Here is a 26968-nt window from a genome sequence, read left to right on the forward strand (position 1 = left end):
TTCCTGGGTGTTCATTGGAAGGGCTGAAGCTGAGGCTCAAACTCCAATACTTTGGCCACGTGATGCGAAGAGTTGATTCATTGGAAAAATCTCTGATGCTAGGAGTATTGGGGGCAGGAGGAGAAGGGGATGGCCGAGGATGAGATGGCTGGATGGCATCACCGATTCGACGGACATGAGGTTGCGTGAACCCCAGGAGTTGGTGATGGACAGGGAGGCCTGACGTGCTGTAATTCATGGGGTAGCAAACAGAAGGACACGACTGAGACTGTTCTGAACTTTACTGAAATATGTGGAAACAGTGACAGGCTTCATTTTCTTTGCCTCGAAAATTACTAAGAATAGTGATTGCAGTCATCAAATTAACTGTCACTTGCTTTTGGATGTAAAAGCTCTGACAAACCTAGACATTGCATTAAAATGAAGACACACCACCTTATTAATTCTCAGTTAATTATAAATGTCAAAGATGGTTACCCTTGTCTAACTCAAAGAAACTAAGCCATGCCATGTGGGGCCACCCAAGACAGGCAGGACATGCTGGAGAGGTATGACAGAATGCGGTCCACTGGAGAAGGGAATGGCAAACCACTTGAGTATACCTGCCTTGAGAACCCCAAGAACAGTATGAAAAGGCAAAGTAATAGGATACTGAATGAGGAATTCCCCAGGGTGTTAGGTGCCCAGTATGCTCCTATTGATCAGTGGATAAAAAACTGCAGAAAGAGGGAAGGGATGGAGCTAAAGCAAAAACAGTACCCAGTTGTGGATGTTACTGGTGATAGAAGCAAGGTCCGATGCTGCAAAGAGCAATATTTCATTAACCTGGAATGTAATGTCCGTGAATCAAGGCAAACTGGAAGTGGTCAAATGAGATGGCAAGAGTGAATGTAGACATTCTAGGAATCAGTGAACTAAAATGGACTAAATGGGTGAATTTAACTCAGATGACTCAGATGATTATATCTGCAACTGTGGGCAGGAATACCTTAGAACAAAGGGAGGAGCCAGCATGATCAACAAAGGAGTCCGAAATATTGTACATGGTTGCAGTCTCCAAAACGACAGAATGAAACGTGTTCATTTCCAAGAAAAACCATTCGATATTACAGTAATCCAAGGCTATGCACCAACCAGTAATACTGAAGAAGCTGAAGTTGAATGGTTCTATGAAGATATACAGGACTTTTCGAACTAATACTGAAAAAAAGATGTCCTTTTCATTATAGAAGACTGGAATGTTAAAAGTAGGAAGTCAAGAAACACCTGGAGTAACAGGCAAACTTGACCTTGGTTCAGGGAATGAAGCAGGGCAAAGGCTAATAGAGTTTTGCCAAGAGAACGCACTGGTCACAGCAAACACCATTTTTCAACAACACAAGAGAAGAATCTACACATGGACATCACCAGCTGTCCATGGTCAACACCGAAATCGGATTGATAATATTCTTTTCAGACAAAGATGGAGAAATTCTGTACCGTTAGCAAAAATAAGACCAGGAACTGACTGTGGCTCAGATGATGAACTCCTTGTTACCAAATTCAGACTTAAAATGAAGAAAGTAGGGAAAACCACTACACCATTCACATGTGACCCAAATCAAATCCCTTATGATTATACAGTGGAAGTGAGAAATAGATTTAAGTGACTAGATATGGTAGATAGAGTGCCTGATGAACTCTGGACGGAGGTTCTTGACATTGTATAGGAGACAGGGACCAAGACCATGCCCATGGAAACGAAATGCACAAAAGCAAAATGGCTGTCTGAAGAGGCCTTACAAATAGCTGTGAAAAGAAGAAAAGTAAAAAAACAAAGGAGAAAGGGAAAGATATAAGCATCTGAATACAGAGTTCCAAAGAATAGCTAGGAGAAATAAGAAAGCCTTCCTCAGTGATCAGTGCAAAGAAATAGAGGAAAACAACAGAATAGGAAACACAAGAGATCGCTTCAAGAAAATTAGAGATACCAAGGGAACGTTTAATGCAAAGATGGGCTTGATAAAGGACAGATATATTATGTACCTAACAGAAGCATAAGATATTAAGAACAGGTGGCAAGAATACACAGAAGAACTGTACAAAAAAGATCTTCACAAGCAAGATAGCCACGATGGTGTAATCACTGAATGAGAGCCAGACATCTTGGAATGTGAAGTCAAGTGGGCCTGAGAAAGCATCACTACGAACAAAGCTAGTGGAGGTGATGGAATTCCAGTTGAGCTACTTCAAATCCTGAAAGATGATACTGTGAAAGTGCTGCACTAAATATGCCGGCAAACTTGGAAAACTCAGCAGTGGCCACAGGACTGGAAAAGGTCAGTCTTCATTCCATTCCCAAAGAAAGGCAATGCCAAAGAATGTTCAAATGACCTCACAGGTGCACTCATCTTACACACTAGTAAATTCATGCTCAAATTTCTCCAAGACAGGCTTCAGTAATATGTGAACTTCGAGATATTCAAGCTCGTTTTAGAAAAGGCAGAGAAACCAGAGATCAAATTGCCAACATCATCTGGATCATGGGAAAACTAAGAGAGTTACAAAAAAACATCTATTTCTGCTTCATTGCCTATGCCAAATCCTTTTACTGTGGGTATTACAACAAACTGTGGAACATTCTGAAAGAGATGGAAATACCAGACCACCTGACCTGCCTCTTGAGAAACCTGTATGCAGGTCAGGAGGCAACTGTTAGAACTGGACATGGTACAACGGACTGGTTCCAAAAAGGTAAAGGAGTGTGTCAAAGTTGTATATTGTCACCCTGCCTATTTAACTTCTATGCAGAGTACATCATGAAGGAACACTGGGCTGGGAGAAGCACTGGCTGGAATCAAGATTGCTGGGAGAAATATCAATACCCTCAGATATGAAGATGACATTACCCTTATGGCAGAAAGTGAAGAGGAACTCAAAAGCCTCTTGATGATAGTGAAAGAGGAGAGTGAAAATGTTGGTTTGAAGCTCCACATTCAGAAAACTAAGATGATGGCTTCTGGTCCCATCACGGCATGGGAAAAAGATGGGGAAAGGGTGGAAAAAGTGTCACACTTTATTTTTTGGGCTCCAAAATCACTGCGGATGCTGATTGCTGCCATGAAATTAAAAGAAGATCACTGCTTGGAAGGACATTTCTGACCAACCTAGATAGCATATAAAAGAGCAGAGACGTTACTTTTCCAACAAAGGTCCGTCTAGCTAGGGCTCTATGTTTTCACGGGATCATGTATGGATATGAGCCTTGGATTGTGAAGAAAGCTGAGAGCCGAAGAATTGATGCTTTTGAACTGTGGTGTTGGAGAAGATCTTGAGAGTCCCTTGGACTGCAAGGAGATCCAACCAGTCCATTCTAAAGGAGATCAGTCCTGGATGTTCATAAGAAAGACTGATGCTGAAGCTGAAGCTCCAATACTTTGGCCACCTCATGCGAAGAGCTGACTCACTGGAAAAGACTCTGATGCTGGGAGGGATTGGGGGCAGGAAGAGAAGGGGACGGCTGAAAATGAGAGGGCTGGATGTCATCACCGACTCGATGGAGGTGGTATTGATTGAACTCCGGGAGTTGGTAAAGGACACGGAAGCCTCGCATGATGTGATTCAGGGGTGTCAAAGAGTTTGACACGACTGAGGGACTGAAGTCAACCTGAACTGAACTGAATGATGGTAATGTTGGAGACTATGGGATGTTGTCGAGTAATGTATGTAGATTTTGACTGCCAATTTATTTAGCACCTTTTATTGCTAATTCAGGAAATACTTAAAATACTTCATTTGGCAAGCACCATGTCATCACTTCATGGGAAATAGATGGAAAAACAGTGGAAACAGTGTCAGACTTTATTTTTGGGGGCTCCAAAGCCACTGCAGATGCTAATTGCAGCCATGAAATTAAAAGACACCTACTCCTTGGAAGGAAAGTTATGACCAACCTTGATAATATATTGAAAAGCAGAGACATTACTTTGCCAAACAAGGTCCGTCTAGTCAAGGTTGTGGTTTTTCCCGTGGTCATGTATGGATGTGAGAGTTGGACTGTGAAGAAAGCTGATCGCTGAAGAATTGATGCTTTTGAACTGTGGTGTTGGAGAAGACTCCTGAGTGTCCCCTGTACCGCCAGGAGGTCCAACCAGTCCATTCTAAAGGAGATCAATCCTGGGTGTTCATTGGAAGGACTGATGCTAAAGCTGAAGCTGCAATACTTTGGCCACCTCATGCGACGAGTTGACTCACTGGAAAAGACGCTGATGCTGGGAAAGTTTGGGGGTGGGAGGAGAAGGGGACGACCGAGAGTGATTTGGCTTGATGCATCACTGACACTGTGGACATGAGTTTGAGTGAACTCTGGGAGTTGGTGATGGACAGGGAGGCCTGGCGTGCTGTGATTCATGGGGTCGCGGAGAGTCGGACACGACTGAGCGACTGAACTGAACCGAACCGAACTGAACTGATGTCTTAGCTGATGTGAAAGATACATAAGGCAACTTGTGTACAGATACAACATATAGAAGAATTGGACATCTGTGGTTAACTTGGTAGGAAGAAGACAAGTTGTTTCCATTCCAAAGTAAGTGTTTAGGAAAAGTTGTGGAATGTGGCTTATTATGACTGAAAATGTGTTGCCTGATTGTAGCTCTAAAAATTCTGTGAAACAGATAGATAATGAAGCTTGTAAGGGAAAGAAATGTCATATCTTCCAAGAACTGATTACCTTGCTGAGATGCTGCATTCACCACAAGGATTTAAGTCTATCTTTGTAGGAACAGCAAAGCAACATCAAAATATACATGAGGAAATATAGGGTGGTGTGTTGGTGGGAGGAAATAAAGGCATGACATAAGGAGAGCAGAGCAAGAATGACCCTTTTGAATACAACTTGTAAAATGCCTATCTTTTGCTGACTGCAGTGCAATCTTTCACTATGTCATGTTATCATTGTTATCCCATCATGGTATGTTAGTGATCATGATTATCGAGTAGGCTACAACTATATTTTCAAGTGAAACCCTTTTTTATTTTTTTAATGCAGAGAACCTTCTGTCTAACCTCTTAGCTTTCTTTGCAATGACTGGTATAATATAATAAAACTGAGAAAGCATTAAAATATATATGCACATTTGTTGTTTCTAAATTTGATTTGTATCTGATCCTTCCCCCATTCCATCCTATCTTAGACACCCAGTCAGTTCTGCCTGGATGATTTCACAAGTCAATTTATTTACATTTTGCCTTCTCACATTGTTTACATTTTCTATTTCTTCAAACAATTCATTAGGTGTAATGTACCTATGATGCATACTGAATGTTTCCTTCAACAGAAAATTTTATATTAAAGCAGAACAAAATATCCAGGAACTGAAATGCTCAGTTACTCTTAATTATTTCAAAGTGAAATTGACACTATGAAAATGAACATATAACTTTATTCTTCAAATAAGAGAATTGTAGGAAATTGTTGACATCTCCCAACATTAATTTAATCTTCAGTGTCGTGCATAATCTGACACCTATTTGGTACACCAGTTGTATTAGAATGATTTTTAAATAATGAAGACGATTGATGTATTGACCTAGATAGAGAGGCAACAATGTATCAGAGATCTCCGGTACTGCGAAACATGAATGGGCTGCGTGTTTTATTTTAGGGAAAGGTTTGTCATGGACTGCCACATGACCGTACACACCTGGAAAGGTAGACGTTTCCACCCTCAGTCCAAAATCACTGTTGCATAATGGAGATACAATATGGTACTGCAAAATAAAAGTAGACATAGCTGCCACAGTATGTCAAATAGACACTGCAGCCATTTGGCATATAGCAGCTGCTAGGTGAAACACCGTGAACAGTGCTCCACCTAGATTGCGGGATGGAGAGGGAGATGGGAGAGTGTTACGGAAGGGATGGGGATATATATATATATATATATATATATATATATATATATATATATATATATATATATATATATATATATATATATATTTCTATGCCTGATTTATTTTGAATTCTGATAGAATACAGAAAAATTCGGTAAAACAATTACCCTTCCATTGAAAAAAAAAAAAATAAGAGAAACAGCAGGGTGATGTATCACAGTATGCTCCTGTGGTCTAACTGATATTGATGATGGAGAAAAGAAATAATTTCAAGTTAGGGCACTTGTATCAGCAACTATCTGGATGGCAGAACGCTATAGTATGAATGGCACACTTAAACTTCTGCAGGCTGAAAATACATTCACTTCTCTAGTTCCAGGATTGAAGTCAGAATTATGACCATCCACATTACCCGTTGCTTTAACATGCTTCTTCTTCTTATCTCGGATTAATGAAGATACTGTAGAGACATTTTTCTGATCAACTCTTCTTTTGATTCTTACTGAATGTGAGGATAACCTCGTTCAAAATATGGTTATGATAGAACTGAAACTAAAACCAAAGGGGGGAAATATATTTCATAACTCTTTCAATCAAGATAGATCAGAAAAACAAAGAAAATGGATTCCTTTAATCATAAAATATAAATAGTATCAAATAATCCCCTTCCGTTAGTAGTTTTAAAAACTTACATAGTCGTAGAAATTATGATCCTCAAGTGAAATATGTTATAAGTCTATGGTAAATATCATTTAAATACCATTAGTATTTGAAATTTTCCCAATTATTTTTTGGTCAAAATATAATTTTACCCATTTTTATTAATCTGGACAAACAAATGACAGAGAGAAGATATCACCAAATGTTCAAAACTGAAATCAGATTGATTTTATTCTTTCAGTCGAAGATGGAGAATCTCTATACAGACAGCAAAAACAAGACCAGGAGCTGACTCTGGCACAGATCATGAACTCCTTGTTGCAAATGCAGACTGAAATAGAAGGAACTGGAGAGAACCCCTATACCATTCATGTATGACATAAGTCAATTCACTTATGACTATACAGTGGAAGTGAGAAATAGTTTTAAGGGACTAGATCTGACAGAGAGGGTGCCTGATAAATTATGGGTGGAGGTTCATGACATTGTCCAGGAGACAGGAATCAAGATCATCCCCAAGAAAAAGAAATGCAAAAAAGCAAAATGGCTGTCTGAGGAGGCCTTACAAATGGTTGTGAAAGAAGGGAAGTGTAAAGAACAGGAGAAAAGGAAATTTATACCCATTTGAATGTAGAGATCCAATGAATAGCAAGCAGAAATAAGAAAGACTTCCTCAGTGATCAATGCAAAGAAATGGAGGAAAGCAACAGAATGGGAAAGACTAGAGATGTCTGCAGGATAATTAGAGATAATGAGGGAAAAATTCATGCAAAGGTGGGTTCAATAAACGACACAAATGTTAGGAACCAAAGAGAAGCAGAAGATATTAAGAAGAGGTGGCAAGAATACACAGAAGAATTGTACATAGAAGATCTTCAGGACCCAGAAAATCACGATGGTGTGATCACTCACGTAGAGCCAGACATCCTGGAATGTGAAGACAAGTGGGCCTTAGGAAGCATCTCTATGAACAAAGCTAGAGTAGGTGATGGAATACTAGTTGAGCTATTTCAAATCCTGGAAGATGATGCTGTGAAAGTGCTGCACTCAATATTCCAGCAAATTTGGAAAACTCAGCAGTGGCCACCGGACTGGAAAAGTCAGTCTTCATTCCAATCCCAAAGAAAGGCAATACAAAAGAATGCTCAAACTACAGCATAGTTGCTCTCATCTCACAAGCTAATCATGTGTTGCTAGAAACTGTCTTTAAAAACTAAAACGTGACTGACCTACAGAGGCCCGTAGAGTCATATCTCTGGTCTTTCCAAAGGTATGTACAGATATGAGAACACCAAGGGATTACTGACTGTGAACTTCTCTGCTGGGGAAGACTTGTGAGATTCGTTTGAACTGCAGGAATACCAAACAAATGAATTGTAAAAAAATCAATTTTGAAGACTCATTGGAAGGACTCATGCTGAAAATAAAGCCCCAAAGCTTTGTCCAATTGAGGCAAAGAGCTGACTCATTAGAAAAGACCGTGATCTATAGAAAGTGTTGAAAGCAGGGGGATCAGTAGGTGAGAAAGGATGAGACATCTGGAGAGCATCAGCGATTCGAAGGACATGATCTCGGAGAAACTATGGGAGACAGTGAGGGACAGAGAGGCCTCTTGTGCTAGAGTCCAAAGGGATACAAAGAGTCAAACATGGCTTAGTGGCTGAAGAACAATAGCATTTCAGTTAATAAGATGGGTCTTGACGGATGGCAGTTGGTCGCAAAATATCAGAGGAATAGGAGGACAAGGCCACTCCCTCCCCAACAGATTCATCTAAGCATCGACTGCACATGGAAGAACTTCCAGACAACAAATTGTGAAGACTGTTGAATGGCCCAAGATACCCAGAAGTCAAACATGTTTTCCTTTGAAAAGGAAGTAGGAAAAAATAAAAGAGACACAAAGAGAGACAAAGTATTTAGGGGCTGAGGCTGTTTTTGGAGAGGAAGTTGTAAATGAGGAGAAGCTTGCAGACAATTGTGAACCCTCTCAGAACAGTGACAGTGGAGAACTCTGGGATTGCTTAAAGCAACATAACCAAGGGAAAGAAAAACAAAAGCAAATGTGCCTAACTGTAATTTCTAGCAGAGAAAAAAATCAGATACACCTGTCCACCATCATTGAGGTGGACCTAGGAGGGATGCCCGGACTGTATCACCTGCCCTATGATAAGGACCCAGTTTTAATGGTCTGGGGATGATCTGACAGGTCTAAGGTGACGTAGCAACCTAATCCATGGGAACACCAGAGACAAAATTGCAAAACAGTCCTTTCTTGAGATAATTCTCTATGACCATATAGGGAAAACAGACACTCACAGAACCAAAGATTGCACATTCAGTTCAGTTCATTTCATTTAAGTGGTTCAGTCGTGTCCGACTTTTTGAGACCCCATGAATCACAGCACGCCAGACCTCCCTGTCCATTGCCAACTCCTGGACTTCAATCAAACTGATGTCCATCGAGTCGGTGATGCCATCCAGCCTTTTAATTCTTTGTCATCCCCTTCTCCTTCTACCCCAGTCCCTCCCAGCATCAGAGTCTTCCAGTGAGTCAACACTTCGCATGAGGTGGCCAAAGTATTGAAGTTTCAGCTTTAGCATCAGTCCTTCCAATGAACACCGAGGATTGATCTCCTTTAGAATGAACTGGTTGGATCTCCTTGCAGTCCAAGTGACTCTCAAGAGTCTTTTACAAAATATCAAAGATGTGCAAACAGACTTCCATTTATGGCCCTGTCCTCCACGGAGGCAGAGAGGAATGTTTGCATCAGACCAAGGCAGAAGGCACGAGGCTGCTGTTATATCAGCCCCAGAGATCACATCTGCCACCAAGCTCTGAGCAGGCTGCCGTTTGCTAATCATGATTTCCTGGGTTCATGCTCAGTTCACATAGGTCAGGAGTGTCAAAATATGACTTCAGCATCCCTCTGGAGACACATGGAATTCTTGCAAAGTTCACATAGGCCAGGAGGGTCAAAATATGAGTTCAGCACCCCTCTGGAAACACACGGAATTCTTGCAAAATTCAGGGAAATATGAATGGCCTGCCTATTATAGTTTAGGAAAAGGTTTGTCATGGGCTGGCACATTATCCTACACACCTGGAAAGGTAGAAGTTTCCACCCTCAGTCCAAAATCACTGTTGCATAATGAAGTTACGATGTGGTACTGCAAAATAGAAGCAGACATACCTGCCAAAATATGTCAAGTAGACATTGCAGCTATTTGATATAGAGCAGCTGCTAAGTGACACCCAGTGATAATGCTCAACTTAGATTGTGAGATGGAGAGGGAGATATGAGGGTGTTCCGAAAGGGAGGGGATATAGGTATATCAATGCCTGATTTATTTTGAGTTCTGGCTGAATACAGCAAAATTCGGTAAAATAATTCAGTTCAGTTCCGTTAAGTTCAGTTGCTCAATCGTGTCCGAATCTCTGCGACACCATGAATCACAGCACGCCAGGCCTCCCTATCCATCACCAACTCCAGGGTTCACTCAAACTCATGTTCAGAGAGTCGGTGATGCCATCCAGCCATCTCATTCTCTGTTGTCCCCTTTTCCTCCCGCCCTCAAACTTTCCCAGCATCAGAGTTTTATCCAGTGAGTCAACTCGTCGCATGAGGTGGCCAAAATATTGGAGTTTCATCTTCAGCATCAGTCCTTCCAATGAACACCCAGGATTGATATCCTTTAGAATGGACTGGTTGGATCTCCTTGCAGTTCAAGGGACTCTCAAGAATCTTCTCCAGCACCACAGTTCAAAAACATCAATTCTTCGGCGATCAGCTTTCTTCACAGTCCAAATCTCACATCCATACATGACCATGGGAAAAACCATAGCCTTGACTTGACGGACATTGGTTGGCAAAGTAATGTCTCTGCTTTTTAATATACTATCGAGGTTGGTCATAACTTTCCTTCCAAGGAGTAAGCGTCTTTTAATTTCATGGCTGCAATCAGCATCTGCAGTGATTTTGGAGCCCCCAAAATTAAGTCTGACACTGTTTCCACTGTTTTTCCATCTATTTCCCATGAAATGATGGGACCAGAAACCTTGATCTTTGTTTTATGAAGATTCAGCTTCAAGCCAACCTTTTTACTCTCCTTTTTCAATTTCACCAAGAGGCGTTTGAGTTCCTCTTCTCTTTCTGCTGTAAGGGTGGTGTCATCTGCATATCTCAGCTTATTGATATTTCTCCCAGCAATCTTGATTCCAGCTTGTCCTTCTTCCAGCCCAGCATTCCTCATGATGTACTCTGCATATAAGTTAAATAAGCAAGTTGACAATATACAGCCTTGACGTACTCCTTTTCCTATTTGGAACCAGTCTCTTGTTCCATGTGCAGTTCTGACTGTTGCTTCCTGACCTGCATACACGTTTCTCAAGCGGCAGCTCAGGGGTCTGGTATTCCCTTCTCTTTCGGAATTTTCCACAGTTTATTGTGATCCACACAGTCAAAGACTTTAAAACAATTACCCTTCCATTAAAAAATCAATAAGAGAAATAGCAGGTTGATGTATCACAATATTTTCTTGTGGTCTAACTGATATTGATGATGGAGAAAAGAAATAATATCAAGTTAGGGCACGTGCATGAGCAACTATCTGAACGGTAGAACGCTTTAGTATGAATGGCACAGTTAAACTTCTGAAGTCTGAAAATACATTTGCTCCACTAATTTCAGAACTGAAGTCAGAGTTATGATCACCAATATTACCCGTTGCTTTAATATGCTTCTTCTTATCTCGGAATAATAAAGATACTGTAAAGACATTTTTATGATCAACTCTTCTTTTGATTGTTACTAAATGTGAGGATAACCTCGTTCAAAATATGGTTATGATCGAACTGAAACTAAGGGGAGCATGAGAAGATGGCGGAGGAATAGGACAGGGTGACCATTTTCTCCCCCACAAAATCAGCAAAAGAACATTTGAACACTGAGTAAATCCCATAAAACAACTTCTGAATACCGGCAGAGGACATCAGGCACCCAGAAAAGCAGCCCATAGACTTCGAAAAGAGGTAGGAAACAGCATAAAAGATAAAGAGATACAAAAGAAGGAGGAAGGGAGATCCGTCTTGGGAAGGGAGGCTTAAAAAAAAAAGAGAGAGAGAAGTTTCCAAACACCTGGAAGCACAGGCGACTCTGTGGATAGGCTTGGAAACTCAGAGGGCCACATAACTAGGAGAAAAGAGACATAAATAATTAAATCCCACAGACTAAGTGCCCAGAGGAATCTTTCAGTGATGAAGTGGTGTAGACGCCCACACCCACCACTAGCAGGTGGGGCCGGGCAGGGAGGCGAGATGTCAGCACTTAGAGAGAGGACAGGGCCTGAACGCCCCGAGGGCAATCTGAGCGCTCTAACGGGAGCAAAGCAGACTGTGCAGCGAAAAGCCCCATTCTAAGAGTCTTCCACTCCCGCTCACATAACAAAGGACTGAGCAAAGCAAGCCGGCTGTGGGCGGCCCATCCCCCAGCTCCCGCCGGGACAGGCATGGAGGGCAACCAGCTCCGGAAGGGCAGCTGCGGCCCCAGACAGGCTTCCCATACCAAGCTGCAGTCAGGCTTCCTTGCTAACCAAGACTTCTTGGATTTGGGCCAGTCAATATTTGCCCGAGAAAGTGTTCCGGTTGTACACACAGAAAACCAAGCAGCAGGGACCGGGGAGGTGATAAGCCACAGCGACCACGCTCGCCAAACGCCTGGTCACCTGAGCTGCTCAGACCGGGGAAGGCACAAAACACAGGCCCAGCCAAATCTGCGCTTTTGTGGAGTACTCGCGGACCTGAACCTGAGTCGCAAAGACCTGGGAAGTGCATGCAACCCAGCACCGGCCAGGGACAGCACCTGGCAGACAACTGAGAGCCTGAGCAGCATAAACAGGGAAAACACACACGCTGCGAGCGGGCGCATTCCCACAGTAGTCGAGACACTGTGAGCACATCCCACAGATGCCAGTGATATTTGTTATCAGCATTCCTCCCTCCCCACTGCAGGACAGAGCAGGTGAGCCGGTGTCCACCACCACCCCCTGGTGTCAGGATGGGAATTAGACACTGAAGAGACCAGCAAACAGAAGAGATTTTACAATAGAAGGAACTGCCTTGGAGGTAACAGAAGGAGAAGTCTTGATCCTACTGCAAGAATAAGACTGAAAACCAGAGGCAGAGGCTTAATGTCAAATCGTGAGAACACCAGAGATCTCCTGTTCCAGGGAACATTAATTGATAGGTGCCCATCAAATGCCTCCATACATAAACTGAAACCAGGCACAACTGAAGGGTCAACAAGTTTCAGTGAAATAAATACCACACAAATTCTCCAGCCACACAGGAAAATAGCCCTGAGCTTCAACATACAGGCTGCCCAAAGCCACCCCAAACCACTGACATCTCAAACTCATTACTGGACTCTCCATTGCAATCCAGAGAGAAATCCAGCTCCACCCACCAGAACACTGAAACAAGCAAACCAAATTAGGGAACATTGACAAGTCACCCATCCAACTCCACACACAACGAGGTAACTACAAAATAAAGAGAACTCCACGAACTGCCAGAAGACGGAAAGGCCACCCAATGGAACAGTAATATAAGCAAGATGAAGAGGCAGAGAAACACCCAGCAAGTAAAGGAACAGTATAAATGCCCACCAACTCAAACAAAAGAGGAAGACATAGGAAACCTACCTGATAAAAAATTTCGAATTTTAATGGTGAAAATGATTCAAAATGTGGAAAGCAAAAAGGAGTTACAGATAAATAAAGTGGAGAAAAGGATTGAGAAGATGCAAGAAATGTTTAATAAGGAATTAGAGGGGGAAAAAGAGTCAAGATACAATGAATAATGCAATAGATGAGATCAGAAACACTTTCAAGGAAACAAACAGTAGAATAACGGAGATAGAAGACAGGATAAGTGAACTAGAAGATAGAATTGTACAAATAAATGAAACAGAGATGGAAAAAGTAAAACAACTTAAAAGAAATGAGGACAATTTAGAGGCTTCTGGGACAATGTTAAACGCCCCAACATTCGAATCATACGAGGCCCAGAAGAAGAAGACAAAATGAAAGACCATGAGAGAATACTTGAGGAAATAATAGTTGAAAATTTCACTAAAATGGGGAAGGAAATAATGACCCAATTCCAAGAAACCCAGAGAGTTCCAAACAGGATAAACCCAAGGCGAAATAACCCAAGTCACATATTAATCAAATTAGCAAAGATCAAACACAAAGAAAAAATATTAAAAGCCGCAAGGGAAAAACAACAAATAACACACAAGGGGATCCCCATAGGGATAACAGCTTATCATTCAATGGAAACTCTTCAGGCCAGGAGGGAATGGCTAAATATATTAAAGTGATGAAAGAAAGTAACCTACAGCCCAGATGACTATACCCAGCAAGGATCTCATTCAAATATGAAGGAGAAATCAAAAACTTTACAGACAAGCAAAAGCTGAGAGATTTCAGCATCACCAAACCAGCTCTCCAACAAATATTAAGCGATCTTCTCTAGACAGGAAACAGAAAGGTTATATAAACTTGAACCGAAAACAATAAAGAAAAAGGTAATGGGATCATACTTATCAATAATCACCTTAAACGTAAATGGGTTGAATGTCCCAACCAAAAGACAAAGGCTGGCTGAATGGACACAAAAACAAGACCCCCGTATATGTTCTTTACAAGAGACCCACTTCAAACTAGGGACACATACAGACTGAAAGTGAAGGGCTGGAAAAAGACATTCGACGCAAATAGAGACCAAAAGAAAGCAAGAATAGCAGTACTTATATCAGATAAAATAGACTTTAAAACAAAGACTATGAAAAGAGACAAAGAAGGAAAGTACATAATGATCCAAGGATCAATCCAAGATGAAGATATAACAATTATAAATATTTATGCACCCAACGTAAGAACACCACCATATGTAAGAAAATTACTAACAAGTATGAAAGGGGAAATTAACAATAGCACAGTGATAGTTGGAGACTTTAAAAGCCCACTCACACCTATGGATAGGTCAACTAAAGAGAAAATTAACAAGGAAACACAAATTTTAAATGATACAATAGACAAATTAGTCCTAATAGATCTCTATAGGACATTTCACACCAAAACAATGAATTTCAACTTTTTCTCAAGGGCACACAGAACCTTTTCCAGGATAGATCACATCCTGGGCCATAAATATAGCCTTGGTACATTCAAAAAAATTGAAATCATTCCAAGTATCTTTTTTGACCACAATGCAGTAAGATTAGATCTCAATTACGGGAGAAAAACTATTAAAAATGCCAACATATGGAGGCTGAACAACACGCTGCTGAATAATGAACAAATAATAGAAGAAATCAAAAGAGAAATCAAAATATGCATAGAAATGAATGAAAATGAAAACACAACAACCCTAAACCTCTGGGACACTGTAAAAGCAGTGTTAAGAGGAAAGTTCATAGCAACACAGGCACACGTCAAGAAACAAGAAAAAAGTCAACTAAATAACCTAACTCTACATCTAAAGAAACTAGAAAAGGAAGAAATGAGGTGACCCAGGGTTAGTAGAAGGAAAGAAATCGTAACAATTAGCGCAGATATAAATGCAAAAGAAACAAAACAGACCATAGCAAAAATAAACCAAGCCAAAAGCTGGTTCTTCGAGAAGGCAAATAAAATTGACAAACCACTAGCCAGACTCATCAAGAAACAAAGGGAGAAGTACACAATCAATAAAATTAGAATTGAAAATGGAGAGATCACAACCGACAACACAGAAATACAAAGGAATATTAGAGAATACTATCAGCAATTCTATGGCAATGAAATGAATAACTTGGAAGAAATGGACAAATTCTTAGAATAGTAAAACCTTCCAAAACTGAACCAGGAAGAAATAGAAAATCTTAACAGACCCATCACAAGCACGGAATTAGAGGCTGCGATTAGAAATATTCCACCAGACAAAAGCCCAGGTTCAGAGGGCTTCACAGCTAAATCCTACCAAAAATTTAGTGAAGAGCTAACGCCAATTCTGGTGAAACACTTTCAGAAAATTGCTGAGGAAGGGAAACTTCCAAACGCATTCTTTGAGGCCACCATCACCCTAATCCCAAAACCTGGTAAAGATCCCACAAAAAAAGAAAACTACAGGCCAATATCACTGATGAACATGGATGCAAAAATCCTTAACAAAATTCTCGCAATCAGAATCCAACAACACATTAAGAAGATCATACATCATGACAAAGTGGGCTTTATCCCAGGAATGCAAGGATTCTTCAATATCCACAAATCAATCAATGTAATACACCATGTTAACAAACTGAAAAATAAAAATTATATGATTATCTCAATAGATGCAGAGAAAGCCTTTGACAAAATTCAACATCCATATGATAAAACCCCTCCAGAAAGTGGGAATAGAAGGGACATATCTCAACATAATAAAAGTTATATATGACAAATACACAGCAAACATTATCCTCAATGGTGAGAAACTGAAAGCATTTCCCCTAAAATCAGGGACAAGACAAGGGTACCCACTGTCACCACTACTATTCAACATAGTTCTGGAAGTTTTGGTTACAGCAGTCAGAGCAGAAAAAGACATAAAAGGAATACAACCTGGAAAAGAAGAAGTAAAACTTTCAGTATTCGCTGATGACATGATTCTCTACACAGAAAACCCTAAAGACTCTACCAGAAAACTACTAGAGCTAAGCAATGAATACAGTAAAGTTGCAGGATATAAAATCAAGACAAAAATCTCTTGCATTCCTATACACTAATAATAAGAAAATAGAAAGAGAAATTAAGGAAACTATTCCATTCACTGTTGCAGTGAAAAGAATTAAATACTCAGCAATATATCTACCTAAGGAAATAAAAGACTTGTACATAATAAACTATAAAATACTAGTGAAAGTAATCAAAGAGGACACTAATAGATGGAGAAATATATCGTTTCCATGGATTGGAAGAATAAATAGTGTAAAAATGAGTATACTACCCAAAGTAATTTATACAATCAATGCAATACCTTTCACGCTACCAACGATATTTTTCTCAAATCTAGAACAAATAATCACACAAATTTTTTGAAATACAGAAAACTTTGAATAGCCAAAGCAATCTTGAGGAAGACGAATGGAACTGGGGGAATTAACCTGCCAGACTTCAGGCTCTACTAAAAAGCCACAGTCATCAAGACAGTATGGTACTGTCATAAAGACAGAAATATAGATCAATGGAACAAAATAGAAAGCACAGAAATAAATTCACGCACCTATGGACACCTTATCTTTGACAAAGGAGGCAAGAATATAAAATGGAGAAAAGACAGTCTCTTCAACAAGTGGTGCTCCGAAAATTAGTCAGCCACTTGTAAAAAAATGAAACTAGATCACTTCCTAACACCACACACAAAAACAAACTCAAATTGGATTAGAGATCTAAATGTAAGACCAGAAACTATAAAACTCCTAGAGGAGGACATAGGCAAAACACTCTCCGACATAAATCACATCAGGATCCTCCATGACCCACCTCCCAGAATTCTGGAAATAAAAGAAAAAATTTTAAAAAATGGGACCTAATTTAAATAAAAAGCTTCTGCACCGCAAAGGAAACTATAAGCAAGGTGAAAAGACAGTCTTCAGAATAGGAGAAATTAAGAGCAAATTAAACAACTGACAAAGAATTAATCTCCAAAATATACAAGCAGCACCTGCAGCTCAATTCCAGAGGGAAAAAAAAAAAATGACCCAATCAAAAAATTGGTCAAAGAACTAAACAGACATTTCTCCAAAGAAGACATAAAGATGGCTAACAAAAACATGAAAAAATGCTCAACATCCCTCATAATCAGAGAAATGCAAATCAAAGCCAAAATGAGATACTATTTCACACCAGTCAAAATGGCTGCTATCCAAAAGTCTACAAGCAATAAATGCTGGAAAGGGTGTGGAGAAAATGGAACCCTCTTACACTGATGGTGGGAATGCAAACTAGTAGAGTCACTATGGAGAACAGTGTGGTGATTCCTCAAAAAATGATCCAGCAATCGCACTCCTGGGCGTACACACTGAGGAAACCAGAATTGAAAGAAAGACATGTACTCCAATATTCATTGCAGCACTGTTTATAATAGCGAGGACATGGAAGCAACCTAGATGTCCATCTGCAGATGGATGGATAAGAAAGCTCTGGTACATATACACAATGGAGTATTTTTCAGCCATCAAAAAAATGCATTTGAGTCAGCTCTCATGAGGTGGATGAAACTGGAGCCTATTATACAGCGTGAAGTCAGCCTGAAAGAAAAACATCCATACAGCATACTAATGCATATATATGGAATTTAGAATAATGGTAGCCTTAATCCTGTATCAGTTCAGTTCAGTTGCTCAGTCGTGTCCGACTCTCTGCGACGCCATGAATCACAGCACGCCAGGCCTCCCTGTCTATCACCAACTCCCGGAGTTCACTCAAACTCATGTCCACAGAGTCGTTGATGCCATCCAGCCATCTCATTCTCTGTCGTCCCCTTCTCCTCCTGCCCCCAACCTTTCCCAGCATCAGAGTCTTTTCCAGTGAGTCAACTCATCGCATGATGTGGCCAAAATATTGCAGTTTCAGCTTTAGCATCAGTCCTTCCAATGAACAGAGTTTTCTCCAACACCACAGTTCAAAAGTATCAATTCTTCCGTGATCAGGTTTCTTCACAGTCCAACTCTCACATCCATACATGACCACGGGAAAAACCATAACCTTGACTAGACGGGCCTTTGTTGGCAAAGTAATGTCTCTGTTTTTTAATATACTATTTAGGTTGGTCATAACTTTCCTTCCAAGGAGTAAGCGTCTTTAAATTTCATGGCTGCAATCAGCATCTGCAGTGATTCTGAAGCCCCCCAAAATAAAGTCTGACACTGTTTCCACTGTTTTGCCATCTATTTCCCACGAGACATCAAAAGAGACATAAGTGTGTAGAATAGCCTTTGGGACTCTGTGGGAGAGGGTGAAGGTGGGATGATTTGAGAGAATGGCATTGTAGCATGTACATTATCATATGTGAAATGAATCACCAGTCCAGGTTCGACGAATGATACAGGATGCTTGGTGCTGGTGCACATGGATGACCTGGAGGGAGGATATGGGGAAGAGGAAGTTGGGCTGGGGGTTTCAAGACGGGGAACACATGTACACCCAGGGCAGATTTGTGTCAATGTATGGCAAAACCAACCAGTATATTAATGTAAAGTAATTTGCCTCCAATAAAAAATAAATAAATAAAATGAAAAAACAATAAATAAAATAAAAATAGAACTATATATATATAAAAAGAACTGAAACTAAAACCAAACTGGGAAAAAATATTTCATAACTCTTTCAACCAAGAAGATCAGAAAAATGAAGAAAAATAGATTCTTTTATTCATAAAATGTAAATTTTATCAAATAATCCCCTTCCATTAGGAGTTTTAAAAACTTACATAGTCGTAGAAATTATGATCCTCAAGTAAAATATGCTGTAAATCTATGGTAAATGTCATTTAAATACCATTAGTATTTGAAATTTTTCCAAATTTTTTTTGGGGGGGACAAAAGAAATTTAAGCCATTTTTATTAATCTGGCCAAAAAATGACAGACAGAAGACATCAGCAAATGCTCAACACTGAAAACAGATTGATTTTATTCTTTCAGTCAAAGATGGAGAATCTCTATACAGCCAGCAAAAACAAGACCAGGAGCTGACTGTGGCACAGATCATGAACTCCTTGTTGCAAAATTCAGACTGAAATTGAAGAAACTGGAGAAAACCACTATACCATTCATGTATAACATAAGTCAAATCCCTTATGACTGTACAGTGGAAGTGAGAAATAGTTTTAAGGGACTAGATATGACAGAGAGGGTGCCTGATAAATTATGGGTGGAGGTTCATGACATTGTCCAGGAGACAGGAATCAAGATCATCCCCCAGAAAACGAAATGCAGAAAAGCAAATTGGTTGTCTGAGGAGGCCTTACAAATAGCTGTGTAAAGAAGGGAAGTGAAAAGCAAAGGAGAAAAGAAAATTGATACCCATTTGAATGTAGAGTTCCAAAGAGTAGCAAGGAGAAATAAGAAAGACTTTCTCAGTGATCAATGCAAAGAAACAGAGGAAAGCAATAGAATGGGAAAGACTGTACATAAAAGATCTTCAGGACCCAGAAAATCACGAAGGTGTGATCACTCACCTAGAGCCAGACATCCTGAAATGTGAAAACAAGTGGGCCTTATTAAGCATCACTACGAACAAACTTAGTGTAGGTGATGGAATTCCAGGTGAGCTATTTCAAATCCTGGAAGATGATGCAGTGAAAGTGCTACACTCGATATGTCAGCAAATCTGAAAAACTCAGTGGTGGCCACAGGACTGGAAAAGTTCAGTTTTCATTCCAACCCCTAAGAAAGGTAATGCCAAAGAATGCTCAAACTACAGCATAATTGCTCTCATCTCACATGCTAATCAAGCGATGCTAGAAAGTGTCTTTAAAAACTAGAACATGACTTGGCCCATAGAGGCCCGTAGAGTTAGATCTCTGTTCTTTCCAAAAGTATGTACAGATGTGAGAACACCAAGGGATTACTGACTGTGAACTTCTCTGCTGGGGAAGACTTGTGAGATTCTTTTGAACTGCAGGAATACCAAACAAATGAATTGTATATAAAATCAACTTTGAAGACTCATTGGAAGGGCTGATGCTGAAAATAAAGCCCCGAAGCTTCATTAGAAAAGACCGTGATCTTTAGAAAATGTGGAAAGCAGGAGGATCAGTGGGTGAGAGAGGATGAGACTTTTGGATTACATCAGCGATTCATAGGACATGATCCCAGGGAAACTATGGGAGACAGTGAGGGGCAGAGAGGACTGATGTACTAGAGTCCAAGGGGATACAAAGAGTCAAATATGGCTTAGTCGCTGAAGAACAACAGCATTTCAGTTAATAAAATGTGTCTTGCAGGATGGCAGTTGGTTCCAAAATATGAGAACAATAGGAGGACAAGACCACTCTCTCCCCAGCAACTCATCTAAGCATCGACTGCACATGGAAGAGCTTCCAGAAAACAAACTGGGAACACTGTTGACTGGTCCAAGTTACCCAGAAGTCAAAATGTTTTTTCCAAAGGAGATAGGGAAAAATAAAAGAGACGCGAAGAAAGACAAAATATTTAGGGGCTGAGGTTGGTCTCGGAGAGGAAGTTTTAAATGAGGAGAGCTTGCAGATAATTGTAAACCCTCTCAGGACAGTGACAGTGGAGAACTCTGGGATCGCTTAGAGCAACATAACCAACGGAAAGAAAAACAAAAGCAAATGTACCTAACGGTAATTACCAGTGGAGAAACATCTCAGATACTCCTCCACCATCATTGAGGTGGACCTGGGAGGGATGCCTGGCCTCTATAATCTGCCCTATGATAAGGACCCAGCTTTAATGCTCTGAGGATGATCTGACAGAGCTAAGGTGATGTAGCAACCTAAACTATGGGAACACCAGAGACAAAAATTCAAAAAAAGGACCTTTCTTGAGAGAAGTCTCTATGGACACATAGTGAAAACAGACACTCACAGAACAAGAGATTGCACATTACAAAATATCAAAGATGTGCAAACAGGTTGTCATTTATGGCCCTTTCCTCCAAGGAGGCAGAGAGGAATGTTTGCATTTGACAGAGGCAGAAGGCACGAGGCTGCTGTTATATTAGCCCCAGAGACCCAATCTCCCACCAAGCTCTGAGCAGGCTGCCAGTTGGTAACCATGTCTTCCTGGGTTCATGCTCAGTTCCCATAAGCAAAGAGGGTCAAAATATGAGTTCATCACCCCTCTGGAGACACACGGAATTCTTGCAAATTGTCCTTCTGGAAAAGCCAACAATGAAGGAAATTTACATGGCTGAAAACAGCCTGGAGTTAAAACTCCCCTCCAGGTCATCCCCACCGTTCTATGAAAAGCAAAGAACTCTCTCACCTGAAGAAAAAAAATGGACATTAAGGATGATTACACCCAGCTTCCAGCAGGTCCAGCTTATGCCTGATCTCCAAAATTCCTTGACCCAGCCATTTAAGTGATAACTACTCCAGACAACCTTGGAGAAGAACAGATTCCCTTAAGACAGTGACTTACCACGTATTTGCCTATATATGTGCATACAATTTTATTGGGTTTGTGCAACAGCTCATTAATATGACTGGTGCTCTTTTTTGCCTAATTAAAGGTGATCTGTTCCTGAAAAGTGCCAGTCTCATTCTTTTTCTGAACCTTGACTTCTCTAACTCCCTTACCCTACAACAAACCAAGTGGCTGGGACCTGATAGGTACATAAGATGGATGGCTTACCTTAGACAGTACCTTGCCTGCCACACAGTTGCCTGAGCAATTTGGATCTGGGAAGGAAACAAAGCATATAACCGATCATGTTCAGTTCCCTTGCAGAGGACGTGAGAGCCTGAGCGGCATAGACATGGGAAGGGCATGAAACACAAGGCCCACTTTGGGCAGTGCCCTCACGGATCACTCAGGACCCTGAGCAGTGTGAACCGAGAAAGTCCATGTCACCTACTGCAGTGGCAGGCCCACTGTGGTCCATTTACCTTAAGCACCCCGACCCATATATCGCATCAGTATTTATTTTCAATGTCCTACCCTCACCACTGCACCACTGAGCAAGTGAAGTCATATAAGGGCCTGCTGACCCCTAGTGTTATGGTGCAAACTAGTCATGTGTAAATTTGTCAGGGAAGAAAATTGCATATGAGGAAGAAAAAATTAGCAAGAAGGGTGAACTAGCCCAGAATTGACAGGTGCAATAAATTGAAAATCTGAAGTTAATGCAGAAAATGTGCAATTCAGGACAACAATATCTTTTGATAACAAGTCAGTTAGTTTGTCCTTCAGTCCAGTTGGTTAGTAGTATCCGACTCTATGTGACCCAATGAATCACAGCATGCCAAGCCTCCCTGTCCATCACCAACTACGGGGATTTACTCACACTCATGTCCATTGAGTCAGTGATTCCATCCAGGTATCTCATCCTCTGTCATTCCCTCCTCCTTCTGTCCCCAATCTCTTTAAGCTTCAGATCTTTTTCCATTGAGTCAACTCTTAGCATGATGTGGCCAAAGTATTGGAATTTCACCCTTAGCATCAGATTTTCCAATTAACACCCAGGATTGATCTCCTTTAAGATGGACTGGTTGGACCTCCTTGCAGTCCAAGGGTTGGAAAAAGAGATCATCTGACACTGATCTGACACCACTAAGCTCACAGTAACTCTAGAGAAATTGTTAGATTATTTTTTATTTTATTCATGTTTTTATTAATGAAAATTTTATCTATTCTTTATCATTCCCTTACATTCATTTCTATATACTACATTACAAGTTTGAGAATTATTTTGACTTCTATCATTTTTCAAGTATTTATAGTAGTTTATATAGATAGCATGTTAAAAAGCAGAGACATTACTTTGCGAACCAAGGTCCGTCTAGTTAAGGCTATGGTTTTTCCAGTGGTCATAAATGGATTTGAGAGTAGGACTGTGAAGAAAGTTGATCGCCGAAGAATTGATGCTCTTGATCTGTGGTGCTGGAGAAGACTATCGAGTGTCCCTTGGACTGGAAGGAGAGTCAACCAGTCCACTCTAAAGGAGATCAGTCCTGGGTGTTCATTGGAAGGACTGATGATAAAGCTTAAACTCCAATATTTGGCCACCTCATACGAACAGTTCACTCCCTGGAAAAGACTCTGATGCTGGGAGGGATTGTGGGCAGGAGAAGAAGGGGACGACAGAGAATGAGATGGCTGGATGGCATCACCAACTCGATGGACATGAGTTTCAGTGAACTCCGGGTGTTAGTGATGAACAGGGAGGCTTGGTGTGCTGTGCTTCATGGCGGCACAGAGTCAGACATGGCTGAGCGACTGAACTGAATTGAACTGGACACTTATTCTACTCAAATTTTTCCAGAAATTTGCAGAGTAAGAGAAATTTCCAAACTTATTCTATGATGCCACCAACACCCTAACACCAAAACCAAAGATGCCTTAGGAAAAGAAAACTACAGTCCACTAACACTGATAGGCATAGATGCAAATATCCTTAAAAAAAATCCTAACAAATAGAATCCAAAACCATTTTAAAAAGATCATACTTCATTACCAAGTGAGCTTTATCTCAGGGATCCAAGGATTCTTTAATATCTGCAAGTCAATGTAATACACCATGTTAACAAATTAAATGATAAAAACCATATGATTATCTAAAGAGGCAGTGAGGTCTTAGACAAAATTCACCATTCATTTATGACCAAAAAAAAAAAAAAAAACAACCCTCCAGAAAGAAGGAATATAAGGAATATACCTCAACTTAATAAAAGTTACGTTTGACAAACCCACAGTAAAGATGAACCTCAGTGGTGAAAAATTGAAAGCATTCCCCCTAAGGTCAGGAACAAGACAAGAATGCCCTCTCTCATCACTACTATTAAACACAGATTTGAAAATTTTAGCAACAGCAGTCAGAGAGGAAAAAGAAATCAAAGGAATTCCTACTGGAAAAGAAGAATGAAAAATCTCACTCTTTGAAGGTATCTTGATCTTCTACTTAGAAAACCCTAAAGACTTCACCAGAAAATGGCTAGAGCTAAGCAATAAACATGGTAAAGTTGCAGGATGTAAAAGTAACACCCAGAAATTCCCTGCATACCTATACACTAACAATTAGAAAACAGAAAGATAAATAAAGGAAACATTCCCATTCACCATTGAAATGAAAAGTATAAAATTCTTAGGAATAAATCTACCTAAAGAAACCAAAGTCCGATATATAGAAAACTAAAAAACACTGATGAAAGAAATCAAAGAGGAAATAAATAGATGTTAGAAATATACCATGTTTATGGATTAGAAGTGTCAAAATAGTGAAAATGATTATACCACCTAAAGCAATCTATAGGTTCAATGCAATCCCTATCAAGCTACTGATGGTATTTTTCACAGAACTATTAACAAATAATGTCACAATTTGTATGGAAATACCAAAAACCAAAGCAATCTTGAGAAGGACGAATGGACCTGGAGGAATGAACATACTTGACTTCAGGCTATTCAACAAAGCTGTAATCATCATGACTCTATGGTACTGGCACAAAGACAAAATATAGATGATTGAAAGGACAACTTCTCTTTGACAAGGGAGGCAAGTATATACACTGGAGAAAAGTCTCTGAAATAAGTGGCGCTAGGAAAACTTGTCATCCACGTGTAAAAGAATGACACCAGCAATGAGGAACCATCTCAGGACGGTCAGAATGGATACTACCCAAAAATATACACAAAATAAATTCTGTACTGGAATGGAGAAAGGAAGACCCTCTTACACTGTTGGTGGGACTGCAAACTAGTACAGACACTATGGAGAACATTGGGGAGATTAGCTAAAAATTTGGAAACAGTACTGCCATATGGTCTAGCGGTATCACTACCTGACATACACACCAATGAAACCCGAATTGAAAGGGACATGTGGACCCCAATGTTCATCACAGCACTGTTTATAATAGCCAGGGCATGGAAGCAACATAAATGTCCACTGGCAGAAGAATGGATAAGAAGTCTTTGGTACATATACACAAAGGAATATTACTAAGTCATTAAAAAGATTTAATTTGAATAAGTTCTAATGAGGTGGATGAAACTGAAGTCTACTACACAGACAGAAGTAAGTCAGAACAAAAAACACCACTACGGTACACTAATGCATATAATGGAATTTCGAAATATGATATCAATGACACTATAGGCGAGACGGCAATAGAGACACAAATGTGTAGAACAGTCTTTAGGATTCTGTGGGAGAAGGCGAGAGTGGGTTGATTTGAGAGGACAGCATTGAAACATGTATATGATCATATGTTAAAATGATCACCAGTTCGTGTTCGATACATGAGACAAGGTGTTCAGGGCTGGTGCACTGGGATGACCTGGTGGTTTGGGATGGGAGTGAGGTGAAAGGTATGTTCACATGAAGAACAAATGTAAACACATGGGTGATTCATGTCAATGTATGGAAAACTCACTTTAATATTATAATTAGCCCCCAATTAAATAAATATTTTTAATGTACTAAAAAATGCCTGTTGGACTTCTTCAGGGATCCAGTGGCTTAAGAATTTATCTGTCAATGCAGGGGACATGGGTTTGAATCTTGGTCTCAGGAGACCTCACATACTACCAAAGTAGATAAGCCTGTGTACCCCCAACTACTGAACCTGAGAGCCCTAGAGCTTGTGCTCCGAAAGAGAAGGCATTGCAATGAGAAGCTAGCTCATTGCAATGAAGATTAACCCAAATTACTGCAACTAGAGAAACTTTGTGGACAGCAATGAAGACTCAGTGCAGCCGTAAATAAATAAATAATTACTAAAAATTATGAATAAATGAACTGTAAATACACAAACTTCTTCCATGTAATATGAAAATTTTTTAATTTCACTGAATATGCAGATGTTGATTTACTGCTTGAAATATGGAATTCCTGTATTTCAAATATGTAAACCAAGGGACGTATTTCTAAACAAAATATAAATTGTCTATATTTCATATGTAAGTATCTTGGTGTAGATTTTCCTATATGATTCTCTAAATTTCACATATGAGAATCTAGGTGTCAATTCTATTTGAAAGTTGGAATTCTCTATGATTCACATTTGAAATTCAGGATGGTTATGTTTGTTACTGTGAACGTGGAATTCCATAATTTTGTATGAATATCTGGGTGTAGATTTTGTAGATGAAGAATGCAAGTTTCTGTATTTCAATTCTTTACCATCAAAGTCACCAGGGAACATTAGTAGATTTAGGAAAACCTCCAAGAATTTATAAAATTAACACCAAAAATAGATGTCCTTTCACCATAGCTGACTGTGAGGTAAAAACAGGAAGTCAAGCTATAAGTGGAGTAACAGAGAAGTTTGCATTTGTGGTACAAAGTGATGCAGAACAAAGGGTAAAGGTAGAGTTTTGCAGAGAAAGGTTAAAAATGGAAAAAGCGACAGTGTTCTTGGGCTCCAAAATCACTGGGGACCGTGATTATAGCCATGAAAATAAAAGAATCTCACTCCCAGGAAGAAAAGCTATGACAAACCTAGACACAATATTCTTAGAAGCAGAGATATCACTTTGTCGACAAAGGTTCATATAGGCAAAGCAGGTTTTTTTCCCAGTGGATATGTATGGATGCCTCTCATGTGTAGCCCTAAAGAGCATGTATTTGTTTAACTGAGTTACACAAGGCAGTGGTCCATGTGATGGATTAATTAGGTTTCTGTGATGGTGGTTTCCATCTTTCTCCCCTCGAATGCCC

Source organism: Moschus berezovskii, chromosome Y (assembly GCF_049115385.1).
Source record: "Moschus berezovskii isolate FMDL1 chromosome Y, NW_MosBer_1.0, whole genome shotgun sequence".
Taxonomy (NCBI): domain Eukaryota; kingdom Metazoa; phylum Chordata; class Mammalia; order Artiodactyla; family Moschidae; genus Moschus; species Moschus berezovskii.